General features: G+C 42.5%; 1 non-coding gene across 1 annotated transcript; it reads left to right on the forward strand.

Annotated features, from left to right (window-relative positions):
- Positions 1–6,673: 6,673 nt before the first annotated feature.
- Positions 6,674–6,802, forward strand: LOC138072096 (small nucleolar RNA SNORA11). The gene has a single exon (XR_011144246.1). It is a non-coding gene; the product is annotated as a small nucleolar RNA SNORA11 (small nucleolar RNA).
- Positions 6,803–12,706: the final 5,904 nt, after the last annotated feature.

A 12,706-nucleotide genomic window follows, 5' to 3' on the forward strand; every position in this document is an offset into this window, starting at 1 on the left:
GGGAACCCTGAGACTAGCAGATCCCAGAGCAGGTTGAGGCGTGACAACCTTTTGAGGACCAGCTCCCTAGGCAGGTCAAGGTATGATGACCTCCTGGGACCCCCAGACTGGAGTTGGGCGTCCCCAAGATCTCCAGTGTGACCAATATTAGGTAGGATAAAGGGGGTGGATATTACACAGTATTTCCCTCCCAAGGCCAGCTATTTTCTGGTTGTCTCTCCAGAAGATTGTAGAGGCAACCTTGTGGGCCTGGATGGGGCTCAGGAAAAGAGCATGAAACAGGAAGAAAGAGGGCAGAGCACAACCTTTGAAAGAATGACATAGCACAAGGGTATAACGGAAACCAATAGAATCAACTGGGTCCAAGATGACAAGTCAAATTCAAGTAAACCTTAATCCCCAATCTATAAACCAACAGACACACCCAGAGGTAGGACAGCTTCAAGTCACTGTCAAAAAACGGAGGAGTGGGTGGTTCCCCAATGGCTGGGATGATCTTCCCACTCATTAGCATATGAATTCATCCCGCTCGCAAAACCTAGCTTGGCCGCATTCCATGGCCAGTACCCTGTAGAGTGGGCGCTTCTCTCTGAATCTTAACAAGTCCAACTCTTACCTATCGCTTTGTCTCTCACTGAATTTTTGCAATGAGACATCAGAGCCTGAGCTTCATTAGGTCCTGAAGCCAGGCATCCTGGGTTTTGGTCGGTCTCAAGTCCCAGGAAAGAGAGCTGAAGGACAGGAGGAAAAAAAAGCAGTGGGAAAAATGTGCCAAGGGATCCCCTTCATAGTGTGCTGGAAATTTTGCTAAATATCTGACCGGTGCTCACAGTTTTCATTGGTCTGATCCTTGGCACAAAGAAAAGTAAGGACAGAAGAACCCCCACTGGCTTGTGTAACAGCTACTGGGGCTCAGCAGATAGCACCTTTGGGACATGCTGAGGAGTATCCTCTCCAGAGTCCCTCAGTTATGCCCACTGCCGCCCGCCTGTTCGCGGGAGGTTCGAGAAAACAAGAAATGAGAGATTGTAAAGGAATTAAGATTTTGTTAGGCATGTCCCTCCAGCCATAGGAGCGAGGACCTCCTACCTTAACCAGAGGTCTTCTGGAATCTGACACTGAGCCGCGTGAGTTTCTGCTGAGTTCATTTTTCACTGTCCCGGTTTCCAGCACGATGGGCCTTCCCCTGTGCTGGGTTTTCTTTGCGTTCAGCTTCTACCGCGGGAGCTTCGCTGAGTTGGGCTCCTGCTGTGCTTGGCCTCTTCTGCGTGGAGGTTGTTTCAGCCAGGTTAAACCCGAGTCACGACACCATAGATGTCAGGCGACTGGATGCTCCTCAGTTTCTGTTTCATCACAACAAAGATTTGGAGTGATGGACATTAAAGCCCCCTAGGCATGTCACAGCTCTCAGGTCTTGGACAGACCGTGTTATAGCTCTCAGGTCTCAAACGGACCATGTTATAGCTCTTAGACAAATCAGTGTTACAGCTCAGTGTTACTTACAGCTCTGTTTTATTTAGAAGATATTAGGAAAACCCATCTTTGAGGCGTGAGGGCACGTCGATCCAAAAACGCGAAGAGAAGAGTGCCCCAGCGCGCGGGGGGAAAGAGAGCAAGAGAGCGAGCTAGCTTTGGTTCCTCTTTTTATATGTTTTTCTCTCCCTGGGCCTGTCCTATGTAAATTGGGCCAGCCAGGAGTATTGTTTGTTTTACCTGAGGTCCTCACTCTGGTCCTCGAACCTTGATTTGTTCTATTTTCGTGGGCTTTTCCCCTCCTTGTCTTTTAGCCACTGCCATTTTGGATTCCTTTTCCCTGTTCTACCTACCTAACAGTTCTATGAAGACCAAGGCCTTTTAGAACTAACACCCAAGAAAAGATGTCCTTTTCATTATAGGGGACTGGAATGCAAAAGTAGGAAGTCAAGAAACACCTGGAGTAACAGGCAAATTTGGCCTTGGAATACAGAATGAAGCAGGGCAAAGGCTAATAGAGTTTTGCCAAGAGAACGCACTGGTCATAGCAAACACCCTCTTCCAACAACACAAGAGAAGCCTCTACACATGGATATCACCAGATGGTCAACACTGAAATCAGATTGATTATGTTCTTTGCTGCCAAAGATGGAGAAGATCTATACAGTCATCAAAAACAAGACCGGGAGCTGACTGTGGCTCAGATCATGAACTCCTTATTGCCAAATTCAGACATAAATTGAAGAAAGTAGGGAAAACCACTAGACCATTCAGGTATGACCTAAATCAAATCCCTTATGATTATACAGTGGAAGTGAGAAATAGATTTAAGGGACTATATCTGATAGAGTGCCTGATGAACTGTGGACAGAGGTTCATGACATTGTACAGGAGACAGGGAGCAAGACCATCCCCAAGAAAAAGAAATGCAAAAAAGCAAAATGGCTGTCTGAGGGGGCCTTACAAATATCTGTGAAAAGAGAAGCATAAAACAAAGGAAAAAAGGAAAGATATTCCCATCTGAATGCAGAGTTCCAAAGAATAGCAAGGAGAGATAAGAAAGCCTTCCTCAGTGATCAATGCAAAGAAATAGAGGAAAACTACAGAATGGGAAAGACTAGAGATGTCTTCAAGAAAATTAGAGATACCAAGGGAACATCTCATGCAAAGATGGGCTCAATAAAGGACAGAAATGGTATGGACCTAACAGAAGCAGAAGATATTAAGAAGAGGTGGCAAGAATACACAGAAGAACTGTACAAAAAGATCTTCATGACCCAGATAATCACGATGGTGGATCACCCACCTACAGCCAGACATCTTGGAATGTGAAGTCAAGTGGGCCTTAGGAAGCATCACTACAAACAAAGCTAGTGGAGTTGATGGAATTCCAGTTGAGCTATTTCAAATCCTGAAAGATGATGCTGTGAAAGTGCTGCACTCAATATGCCAGCAAATTTGGAAAACTCAGCAGTGGCCACAGGACTGGAAAAGGTCAGTTTTCATTCCAATCCCAAAGAAAGGCAATACCAAAGAATGCTCAAACTACCGCACAATTGCACTCATCTCACATGCTAGTAAAGTAATGCTCAAAATTCTCCAAGCCAGGCTTCAGCAATACATGAACCGTGAACTTCCAGATGTTCAAGCTGGTTTTAGAAAAGGCAGAAGAACCAGAGATCAAATTGACTATATCCGCTGGATCATCAAAAAAGCACAAGAATTCCAAAAAAACATCTATTTCTGCTTTATTGACTATGCCAAAGCCTTTGACTGTGTGGATCCCAATAAATTGTGGAAAACTCTGAAAGAGATGGGGATACCAGACTACCTGACCTGCCTCTTGAGAAACCTATATGCAGGTCAGGAAGCAGCAGTTAGAACTGGACATGGAACAACAGACTGGTTCCAAATAGGAAAAGGAGTATGTCAAGGCTGTATATTGTCACCCTGCTTATTTAACTCATATGCAGAGTACATCATGAGAAACGCTGGGCTGGAAGAAGCACAAGCTGGAATCAAGATTGCTGGAAGAAATATCAATAACCTCAGATATGCAGATGACACCACCCTTATGGCAGAAAGTGAAGAGGAACTAAAGAGCCTCTTGATGAAAGTGAAAGAGGAGAGTGAAAAAGTTGGCTTAAAGCTCAACATTCAGAAAACGAAGATCATGGCATCTGGTCCCATCACTTCATGCCAAATAGATGGAGAAACAGCAGAAACAGTGTCAGACTTTATGTTTTTGGGCTCCAAAATCACTGCAGATGGTAATTGCAGCCATGAAATCAAAAGACACTTACTCCTTGGCAGGAGAGTTATGACCAACCTAGATAGCATCTTCAAAACCAGAGACATTACTTTGTCAACAAAGGTCCGTCTAGTCAAGGCTATGGTTTTTCCAGTGGTCATGTATGGATGTGAGAGTTGGTCTGTGAAGAAAGCTGAGTGCTGAAGAATTGATGCTTTTGAACTGTGGTGTTGGAGAAGACTCTTGAGAGTCCCTTGGACTGCAAGGAGATCCAACCAGTCCATTCTAAAGGAGATGAGTCCTGGGTGTTCATTGGAAGGACTGATGCTGAAGTTGAATGTCCAGTACTTTGGCCACCTCATGCGAAGAGCTGACTCATTGGAAAAGACCCTGACGTTGGGAGGGATTGGGGACAAGAGGAGAAGGGTTCGACAGAGGATGAGATGGCTGAATGGCATCACCGACTTGATGAACATGAGTTTGAATGAACTCTGGGAGTTGGTGATGGACAGGGAGGCCTGGCGTGCTGCGATTCATGGGGTCACAAAGAGTTGGACACGACTGAGCGACTGAACTGAACTGAACTTCCCAGAACAAGACTTTAAGCATATCTATAGTAGTATAAGAATATCCAGCACCAAACAAGGTAAATTTCACATCTGGCATCCAGTATGGTTAGGACAACAATACTCCCCAATGCAATCTACAGGTCAATTTAATCTCTATCAAAATGCCAGTGGAAGTACTTTCCTGGTGCTCCAGTGGCTGAGACTCCCAGCTTCCACTACAGGGGGTGCGGGTTTGATCCCTGGTCAGGGAACTAAGATCTTGCATGCCACACAGTCAAAAAACAAACAAATAAACAACAAAAGAAAATACCAGTGGAGATTTTGCAGAAATAGAAAAACTCACCCTGAAATTCATATTGAATAGAAAAAGTCACCCTGAAATTCGTACTGGATTAAATACTGAAATTCAGATTGAATCTCAGTACAGTTCAGTCACTTAGTCATGTCCGACTCTTTGTGACCCCATGGACTGTGGCACACCAGGCTTCTCTGTCCATCACCAACTCCCAGAGCTTACTGAAACTCATGTCTATCACATCAGTGATGCCATCCAACCATCTCATCCTGTCATCCCCTTCTCCTCCCACCTTCAATCTTTCCCAGCAACAGGGTCTTTTCAAATGAGTCAGCTCTTTGCATTAGGTGGTCAAAGTATCGGAGCTTCAGCTTCAGCACCAGTCCTTCCAATGAACACCCAGGACTGATCTCCTTTAGGATGGACTGCTTGGACCTCCTTGCAGTCCAAGGGACTCTCAAGAGTCTTCTCCAATACCACATTTCAAAACCATCAATTCTTTGGTGCTCAGCTTTCTTTATAGTCCAACTCTCACATCCATAGATGACTACTGAAAAACCATAGCTTTGACTAGATGGACCTTTGTTGGCAAAGTAATGTCTCTGCTTTTTAATATGCTGTCTAGGTTGGTCATAGCTTTTCTTCCAAGAAGCAAGCATCTTTTAATTTCATGGCTGCAGTCAACATCTGCAGTGATTGTGGAGCCCAAAAAATAAAGTCTCTCATTGAGTCTCAAGGAACTCCCAAAGAGTGAAAATAATCTTGAAAATTAACAAACCTGGAGGTCTCACACTTCCTGGTTTCAAAATTCACTACAAAGCTATACAGCAATCAAAACATTGCTGTGTAAGGATAGACATAGACCAATGGAACAGAGTAGAGAGCCCCCCCAAACCCCTCACATCAGTTGATTTTTGACAAGGATGCCAAGACCATTTATTGGGAAAGGACAGTCTCATTAAGAAATAGTGTTAGTTTTCTCCCAGAGCTGGTTCTTCCCTGGGAAGATGACTTCAGGGGTGGCCACTCCCCTGTTCCCCATCCTCAGCTGAAGTTTGATGGAACAACTGGTTATTCACATACAAAAGAATGACATTAGACCCTTACCTTACACCGTATACAAAAAGTAACTCAAAATGGATCAAATACCTAAAATATAAAACCCTTAGAAGCCAACAACAACAACAGCAAATTCAAAAATTGATAAAGGACTCAAATAGGCATTTCTCTAAAGAAGATTTATAAATGGCCAACAAGCACATGAGATTTTGCTCAACAGTACTACCCACAAGAGAAATGAAAATCCAAATAACAATGAGATACTACTTCACGTCCACTTGGAAGGCTATTATATATATATAAATTTATATATTTATTTATATATATGAAACTAACAAGCATGGTTGAAAATGTGGAGAAATTAGAACCCTCATGCATTGCTGGTGGGAATGCAAAATTGTCCAGCTGCTATGGAAAACAGTTTGGCAGTTCCTCGAAAAGTTAAACATAGAATTACCATATGATCCAGAAATTCCATACCTAGGTATACACTCAAATGAATTGGAAACAGGGACTGAAATAGATACTTGTACACAAGTATTATTCACAGCATTATTCACAATAGCCAAAAGGTGGAAACAAACCAAGTGTCCATCAACAGAAGAATGGTTAGTAAGTAATATGTGATATATACATACAATGGAATATTTTTCAACCACAAAAAAAGAATGAAGTTCTGATACATGCTACAACATGGATGAATCTTAAAGACATTATGCCAAGTGAGAAGCCAGTCAAAACTGGAAAAATACTGTATGATTCCATTCATATGAAATACTTAGAGTAGTTAAATTCATAGAGTCAAAAAGTAGAATAGCGGTAACTAGGGGCTAGGGACAAGAGGAAATAGGGAGTTATTGCTGACTGGGTACAAAGTTTCTGTTTGGGTGATAAAGGGTATCAGAAATAGTAGTGATGGAAGCAAAACATTGTGAATGTAGTTAATGCTAGTCAACTATACATTTAAAATGGTTAAAACAGCAAATTTTATGTATATTTACCATGATTTAAAATACACACACACGTGTGGTGTGCTCAGAGCAGGGGCCCTGAAGAAATGGCTTACTGTTTACAACACACCCAACAGGAATCTGGGTTCATTGTGACAGGAGACACAAAATACGTGGCCTTTCCTTGAACAAGTACCCAACACATGTAAAAAAAAAAAATAAAATAAAATAAAATACACACACACACAGCACAGCACATCATAATCACATTGTTTACAACTGGTGATAAAGAAAAAATCTTAAAAGCAGCCAGAGAAAAAAGATATGTACAGAGAAATAAAGATAAAAATGACAACAGGTTTCTTGTGAGAAATATAAACTAGATGTAAACCAGAATTCAGCAGAGCAACATCTTTAAAGTACTGAAAGAAAAAAAAATGTTGCTAACTTAAAGTTCTATGCTCAGGGGCTATAATGGGGTAGCATGAGGGCTTCCCTGGTGGCTCAGTGGTAAAGAATCTGCCTGCCAATGGAGGAGACACAGGTTCGATCCCTGATCTAGGAAGATCCCACATGCAGCGGAGCAACTTAAGTCTGAGCGCCACAACTACTGAGCCTGTGCTCTATAGCCCAGGAGTGGCAACCACTGAAGTCCAACCATCCTAGAGTTCTTGCTCCGCAACAAGAGAAGCCACAGCAATGAGAAGCCAACTCACTGCAACAATAGAGTAGCCCCTGATTACCACAACTAAAGGAAAGCCCTCAAGCAATGAAGACCCAGCACAGCCAAAAAAAAAAAAGGGGGTGGGGAGGGTAGCATGAGCCGTCCTGAGCTGGAACCGCTCTATATTTTGACAGTGGTCGTAGTGGCACAAAACTACATGCATGAGTGGGGTAAGGAGAGGGTGGGACAAACTGAGAGAATAGCATTGACATATACACTACCACATGTAAAACAGCTAGTGGGAAACTGCTGTATAACACAGGGATCTCAGCCCTGTGCTCTGCAAGGGCATAGAGGGGCTGGATGGGGGAGTGGGGAGGAAGGCTCAGAACGGAGGGGAATATATGTATACTTATGGGTGATTCACATTGTTGTACAGCAGAAACTAACACAACACTGTTAAGCAATTATACTCCAATTAAAAGATAAATTAAAAAAAGAAAGCATTGGTTTACATTTGTTAATCCCAAACTAGCAGATGCAAACTAGTTTATACAGGATGGATAAACAGCAAGTCTTACTGTATAACACAGGGAACTATATTCAGTACCCTGCAATAAACCATAATGGAAAAGAATATAAAAAAGAACATATATGTGTATATCTGAATCACTTTGCTGTACAGCAGACATGAACAGAACATTGTAAATCAAGTATACTTCAATAAAATAAAAACAGATTGGTAACTGTAAAACACGTGTGATAAAATTGCATAGAACTAAACACACATACAAACACAAGCCCAGATGAGCATACGGAAAGCTGGTGCACTATGATAAGGTTTATGGATCTATGTCAGTTTCCTGGTTGTGCAGTACACCATAGTTATGCAACATGTTACCACTGGGAGAAACTGCGTGAAGGGTGTTGGGATCTCTGTATTACTTTTTTTTTTTATCAACTGTCTGTGAATCTATACTTACCTAAAATTAAGAAGTTAAAAAAAAGAATGAGGGGTGTGTATGTGTGTGGAGAGAGAGAGAGAGAGTGAGATACATTCACAATATATTAAGTGTAAAAAGAAAGTATACCTGACAGACTTGCCAGTGGTTAGGAATCCACCCACCACTGCAGGGGACATAGGCTTGATCCCTGGTCTGGGAAGATTCCACATGCCAGGGGGCAACTAAGCCTGGGCACCACAACTACTGAAGCATGGACTCCAGCCACAAGAGAAGTCAACACGAGAAGCCTGCACACTACAACTAGAGAGTAGCCCCTGCTTGCCGCCCATGAATAGCAACAAAGACTCAGAGAAGCCAAAATTTTTTAAAAAGTATACCTCTCATCTAACACACACACACATGCACACACACAAGACTTCTAGATCCTCACATTCCCCTTGAGATATTATCTCCTTTCTCTCTTCCCCTTAATAGGAAAACTCAAGTGTCTATTACTCACTGTTGCCACTTCTCACCATCCATTCTCTCTTAAACCAACTTTAACTAGGCTTTCACTACCACTGCTGCATGGAAACGGTTCTTGTCAATAATACAGTTACCTTCATTTATTCAAATCCATTTTGCCTCAGTTCTCAGACAGCATCTTACTGGACCTCTGAGCAGCATTTTATATAGTTGATCATGACAGTACGTCTTTGTTGTTTATCTATTTTATATATTGTATGTGGTTAGGAATCTGCTAATCTCAAACTCCTAATTTATCCCTTGCCCTCTTTCCCTTTTGGTAACTATAAATCTGCTTTCTCTGTCCGTGAGTCTATTTCTGTTTTGTGAGTAAGTTTGTTTGCATCTTTTTTTTAGATTCCACATATAAGTGATATCATATGATATTCATTTTTCTCTGTCTGACCTGCATTATGTATTATAATAATCTCTAGATGACTTCCTTTTTAAAATTCTTTTCACTTGGCTTCTAGAAATTGTACTCCCACCTCCTAGTTTTCTTTTTACTTCACAGTCTGTTCCTTCTTGACTTCCTTTAATGAATCCTCTGCATCTTCCTGGACTCTCTATTATCAGAGGACCTCAAGATTCAGTCCTTTAACCACTTCTCTTCTCTGCATTCAATTCTCAGGCATCAATCTCTCCTAACCCTATGGCTTTAAATACCATCTACATAGTGATGATTCCCAGATGCATATCTCTAGCCCCAACCACTCCCCTCAACCCCAGACTCATAGAGCCAATTTCTTATTCATCATCTCCACTTGGGTGTCTAAATGGCATCTCACTGGGGAGGGAGGCTCAAGAGGGATGGGACTATACATGCTGCTGCTAAGTCACTTCAGTCGTATCTGATGCTGTGCAACCCCATAGACGGCAGCCCACCAGGCTCCCCCATCCCTGGGATTCTCCAGGCAAGAACACTGGAGTGGGCTGCCATTTCCTTCTCCAATGCATGAAAGTGAAAAGTGAAAGTGAAGTCGCTCAGTCATGTCTGACTCTTCGTGACCCCATGGACTGCAGCCTACCAGGCTCCTCCGTCCATGGGATTTTCCAGGCAAGAGTACTGGAGTGGGTTGCCATTGCCTTCTCTGGGATACATATATATATATATAAATAATTATGACTAAAGCACATTGTTGTATGGCAGAAAGCAACACAACACTGTAAGGCAATTATTCCCTAATGAAAAAAAGAAATAAATACAGAAGTTAGCTTTAAAAATTAATGGCATCTCAACCTAATATGTCAAAGGGTATTAGTCGCTCAGTTGTGTCTGACCCCATGGATTGGGGCCTAGCAGGCTCCTCCATCCATGGGATTTTCCAGGCAAGGATACTGGAATGGGTAGCCATTCCCTTCTCTAGTGGATCTTCCCGACTCAGGGATCAAACCCAGGTCTCCCTCATTGCAGGCAGACTCTTTACCATCTGAGCCACTAGAGAAGACTAATATGTCAAAAATGGAACTCTATTTTCCTCTCCAAACCTTCTTTTACTTCAGTGTTCTCCATTTCACTAAATAGGATCTCCAGCCTTCCAGTCTCTTAGGCCTGGGAGTCACTCCTGACTTCTTTCTTTCATACCTCACATCCAATCCATTAGCAAATCCTGTTGGTTCTACCTTCAGAACACAACCCCACTCTAATCCTCTCTCACCATCTCCATTACTACCAACCTCATCCAAGCTACCATCATCTCTTGCCTGGATTACTACAACTGCCTACTAACTAGTCTCCCTGCTTCTCCCATTGTCCCCTAATATTTACCACAAAGCTTAAAGTGAAAGTGAAAGTTGCTCAGTCGGGTTCGACTCTTTGCAACCCCATGGACTATACAGTCCGTGGAATTCTCCAGGCCAGAATACTGGAGTGGGTAGCCTTTCCATTCTCCAGAAATCCAGGATTCCTTTCCAACCTAGGAATTGAACTGGGGTCTCCTGCATTGCAGGCAGATTCACCAACTGAGCTATCAGGGAAGCCCAAAGCCTGAGAGATCCCTTTAAAAAAATAAAATAAAAATCATGTCACCCCATGCCTAAAACCTTCTAACAGCTTCCCATGCCACATGAACTTACATAATCTGGCACCTGGAAACCTCTCTGACTTCATCCCCTTCCTCTCTCTCCCCATGTTTACACTACAGCAGACATGATGGGCTCCTTGCTGTTCTTTTAACACGCCAAGCACCTCAACTATCTCAGTGTCCTTGTACTTGCTGTTCTCTCTGCCTGGGATGATCTTCCCCCAGATATCCACATGATTTATCTTTTCAGTTCATTAAGTTCTCTGCTCAAATATCACCCTCTCAGAAAGGCCTTCCCTGAACACTCTGTCTAAAATAGCAACTCACTCCCCTCCACACACACTCTCTCTCTACACCCTTACCTGACTTCAGTTTTTTCATAGTACTTATCACCACCCTCCATATACAGTCATCCCTCGGTATTCTGGGGGAGGGGATTGATTCCAGGACACCCTCCCCAACACCAAAATCCCTGGATGCCTGAGTCTTTTAATTGCATATAACCTATGCACATCCCTCCATATATTTTAAGTCATCTCTAGGTGATTTGTAATACCTGTGTGTGTGCTCAGTTACTTCAGTCATGTCCGACTCTTTGCAACCCTTATGAACTGTAGCCTGCCAGGTTCCTCTGTCCATGGGATTCTCCAGGCAAGAATACTGGAGTGGGTTGCCATTTCTTCCTCCAGGGGAATCTTCCCAACCCAGGGATCGAGGCCACCTCTCCTTTGGCTCCTGCATTGCAGGCAGATTCTTTACCTGCTGAGCCACCTGGGAAGCCCATTTGTAATACCTGGTACAATGTAATGCTATGTAAATAGTTGCCAGCATGTACCAAGTTCATGTATTGCTTTTGGAAACTCTAAAGTTTTCCCCTCAAATATTTTCAAGCCATGGTTGGTTAAATCCGTGGATTTAATACCCGCAGATGTGGAGGGCCAAGAGTATTTGTTTACTGTCTCTCTCCCTTCAGGAAAAAGGGGATTTTATTTTATTCTGTGCTATATTCCCAGCACTGAGATTACAGCCTGGCAGAGTATTCACTCAATAAATATTTGTTGAATGAATAAATGAATTAATGATTCTAGACTGAGTGATTTCACTTTCACTTTTCACTTTCATGCATTGGAGAAGAAAATGGCAAACCACTCCAGTGTTCTTGCCTGGAGAATCCCAGGGATGCGGGGAGCCTGGTGGGCTGCCGTCTATGGGGTCGCACATGACTGAAGTAACTTAGCAGCAGCAGCAGCTCTTAGAATAGGAAGTAACTACATAATTGAATAAATGTATCTCTATACCCCAGGGCCCAGCCTAGATGGTATCAACAAACTTTTGTTGAATCAATGAAAAAAGTCTATAAACATGCTATAAGTATTTTTAAAAATCTGATGATGATCCCATTTCTCCCTCTAGTTATTACTATTATTCTCCTTCCCTTCACAGCCTTCCAATTATCATTTCTTAGCCTAAAACTTTTTTTAAATAGGTATTTTTATTTATTTGGCTGTGCCAGATTTCAGTTGCAGCACATGAGATCTTCAATCTTTTTTTTTTTCCCACCATGTTTAGTTTATTATTCCAATGGCACTAATACAGCTGGAGGTGCTCAGTGACACTGTGCGGGCGGGGTTTCCTGCCTTCTAGCTTCTGTCCAAAAAGAACATCTACCCGCTTGTTTCTTGCCCCCTTCTGGAGGAAAATCCACTAGGGGCCATTTACCCAAATAAACCTTTTACTGCGTTTATTTTTAACTTTTTTTGACATTAAGTTTCCCTCTCAACAAAAAAGTATTGGTTGTCCCATCCCCTCACCCATCCCCACCGGCCAGATAAGTCCCTGCTCCGAGGGCACTTGTTGCCCCTGAAATCTGGAAATAAATATTGAAATAAACAGCATCAAGTGTTATCTTTATTTCAGCATGTGGGATCTTTTTTTTTTTTTTAAGTAGCAGC

The sequence above is a fragment of the Capricornis sumatraensis genome, chromosome X (genome assembly GCF_032405125.1).
Source record: "Capricornis sumatraensis isolate serow.1 chromosome X, serow.2, whole genome shotgun sequence".
NCBI classification, from domain to species: Eukaryota; Metazoa; Chordata; class Mammalia; order Artiodactyla; family Bovidae; genus Capricornis; species Capricornis sumatraensis.